The following is a 2,579-nucleotide window of genomic DNA, read 5'->3' as shown; positions in this document are numbered from 1 at the left end:
CTTGTATAAGCTGCATATTATACCAGGATTTGCTGTACAATTAGTTAAGATGTCACAAAATCATCTTCACACGTGTTAAAGGTAGGGTAGGTAAGAATGGAGAAACCAGCTCGAGTGCGCTAGAATTTGACAGTAGCCTACTAAACCGGAAAAAATCTGCCTTTTCCTTCAGACTTCCTTACAGAGCCCCTCCCCCAACACACACGAACGCGCACATGACCAATGAGGGCACGAGATAAGTTTTTGTACGAGATGGAAGGCTGACGGGTAGGTAGGCCATCCAGTTATTTTAGCCTGGCCGGCTAAAATGATTGGTCGTGCTTTTTACAGCGACACGGCTTCCACAGATGAACTTTTTTAATGTATTCATTGTCAAAGCATTTAATGTATTCATTGCTATCGGGATGTTAAGAGCATTCCATAGAATATAACAAAAAGTGTTTCTGAAGTGATTTACCTACCCTAGCTTTAAACAGATGAATATGAAAAATGCCTTCTAAGGTAAACTGCAAACACATCGTTCTGAAGATGAAGGTCAAATATCCAAGAACAAACAACACAATATTTTTGAGTGATTGCCTTCAGAAGTGAAGCCAGTTGAGTAGCACTTGAAATGTTTGGCTCTGTGATACCTGATGTAGCCTACTTATATGATTCTGTTTTCTTCAAGGTTGTATCTTCCTGGTCGAATGTACTTATTGTAAGTCGCTTTGGATAAAATCGTCAGCTAAATGCAATGTAATGTAATGTAATGTAAAGTGACCGAGTGCAATAAAGAAAACCATGTCAAGAAAACTAGTATTTGAATTTAAATCCGTTGGTCCAATCTGTGGGCACATCTTTAATAATCATGTATGTATTTTAATCACTAATGCTTACACAGAGCAGTCCAGAAATAAAACCTAATTTTAAAACCTTAAATATAGAATTACCCTTTTCTCAGCATTTACAATTGTTATTAAAACAGCTGATAGCCGTTTTTGAACAAACATTGAAACATTGAGAACTTTAAGTTATGACATGGCTATACGTTTTGGAGTCTTTTTCTTCACATGGACACACACCTACAGTAATAAATGGACCTCTGATAGAGTTAGCATATATAGAATTAGTGTCTTTGCATTCATGCAGAATGTGTGTGTTATGAGCATAATGACATGTAATATTTGTCTTATTGTGGGATGCAGGTGTGAGAGAAAACATATGCTAAGTTCTTTTTTGTAAAGCACTTTGAAATGCCTTGTGTTGGAAGGTGCTTTATAAATAACCTTGCCTTGCCTTGTCCGACAGAAAATAAAGATTTAGAACAAGTCACTTCCAAGGCAGCATAAATAACATTTCAAAAGAAAGGCTTTTCTAGAGTTTCAAGGCACCTTCACTTTTGAAGACCTGAGTGTGTGTGTCAATAATTTCCACAAAAGCTCACACACGTTGACTGGCCCTTCTGGAAGATGCTATACATTGTAGGCATATTGGACTTTTGGCTACGTAAAAGACACATTAACAATATATGAAATCAGTAGCATCTGCTCCTCCACACAGTCTGAGGGCTGTGTGGAGGAGCAGAACAGAAGAGACATTTCTGAAGCCCTTTGCTCGTCTGGTGGAGAAAAGCAGATAAGTTTAACTCTCCGTCAACACTTGTATTTTTAACCTTGAGGGAAGTGAGACTGCCAAGGCACACANGTCTTTTATACATGAATGTGTCACCGGTGTGTCAGTGAACTCACCAAGTGTTTTTAGAGATTTGGGTATGTAGGAAAAGAGAGAGGGCTGTGTTTTCTGACACTTGGTGAGTTCACTGACACACCGGTGACACATTCATGTATAAAAGACGTACACAAGTGCATTTTGCATGATAGATCCCCTGTAAGATAAACTTGAAAAGATCTCAACCAAAAATGCAATGATCAAACCCAGGGGTGTCCAAACATTAGTTATACCAGGTTTCCAATCGCCAGTGTTGTTTGATCTGTTGGTTGTTAGCTTCTGGGTCTGCACACGCCGCACACGCTAAAAGAAACGGATGCTAACAGAGCTACAAATGCTGACAGAGCCAGATGCTAACAGAGCAACAGAGATACAAAAGCTAACAGACTCAGATGCTAACAGACCAACATAAATACACATGCTAATAAACCCTGATGCTAACAGACCAACAGAGCTACAAAAAGCTAACAGACCCAGATGCTAACAGACTAATGGCGCATTTCCACTGCTGGGGGGTCTAGTGGAGTATGAAGCCCTCTGTATCGCGAATGTCAACGGGGGGGGCGGGGTAGTGGTGTGAACGTTGTGATCAGCTGTTTTAGCGCAGTGCTGCTGTACAGACCGACGATAACAGCAGCCCTGTCAGTGCACACGGAGACCGACTCTGTCGTCCGGTGATCTAACCGCGTTCTGGAAAAGCTTCACAAGTACGTCGGTACGCAAATGCGCTTTGTGACACAAGTGACGGTACGCATTTCAGATTGTTGCCGCGCATGCGTACCTGAGTACCACTTATGTGCACCCCTGTGTATAGACCGTTGTTGTGGGTGTTGACGGTCGGAGCATATACAATGTTAGCTTAGCCGATT

This window comes from Notothenia coriiceps, unplaced genomic scaffold (genome assembly GCF_000735185.1).
Source record: "Notothenia coriiceps isolate Sejong01 unplaced genomic scaffold, NC01 NC01_scaffold00034176, whole genome shotgun sequence".
Lineage (NCBI taxonomy): Eukaryota > Metazoa > Chordata > Actinopteri > Perciformes > Nototheniidae > Notothenia > Notothenia coriiceps.
Note: the sequence above shows the minus strand (reverse complement) of the source record.